We start from the raw sequence: 734 nt of genomic DNA, 5'->3' as shown, positions 1-734 counted from the left end.
ACTTTAACTTTCTAACTCAAAGGCATGATTACTATTTTTCCTAATTAACATGATTTCCACATATCATTTATTTTGGATTGTAATTTTTACTCTCAGAGTTTTTACTTGCATACAGTCCAAAATTTACTTATATTTAACTCATTTCTTGCTTCTATTGCTCTTTTGCCTTTATGCTTATATAAATCAATCCTATTTGCTTACCTGCTTTCCTGCTTTAGTTCTTAAACTCTATCCTGCAACTTCTACTTTTCAGGATGTCTGATCCCAAAAGTAAGGGAAAAGGCAAAGCAACTACAGGAAAAAGAAAAAGAGGAGAAGCCTCTACATCTATTTTGGATATCCTCCACGACGATTCCTGGCGAGAAAAGAATTTCACCTCGCAGGAAAAGGCTGATCAGTTGGTGCCTGCCACTGACCCAGAAAAATTTACAAACAGATACTGTGAGCTGAAGTACCCAGTTTTTGCCACTTCCAGGAACCTATACCTGGAAAGGACACTCAAAATTCCAGAAGAACTTAAACAATACACCTCATAACAAATTAAACAGAGAGGCTGGTTCTTCTTGGAAAGGAACTTGACTGAAGTTAACTCATCCTGGGTCAGAGAATTCTACTGTAACTACTTCAAAACCTCCCTGGATGCAGTTCAGCTTAGAGGCAAGCAGATTCTGGTTACTGAGGAAGCAATCGAAGAAATTCTCCATCTCTTACCTAAATCAGATCAGCTAGATGGC

The sequence above is a fragment of the Arachis hypogaea genome, chromosome 16 (genome assembly GCF_003086295.3).
Source record: "Arachis hypogaea cultivar Tifrunner chromosome 16, arahy.Tifrunner.gnm2.J5K5, whole genome shotgun sequence".
Classification (NCBI taxonomy): Eukaryota; Viridiplantae; Streptophyta; class Magnoliopsida; order Fabales; family Fabaceae; genus Arachis; species Arachis hypogaea.
Note: the sequence above shows the minus strand (reverse complement) of the source record.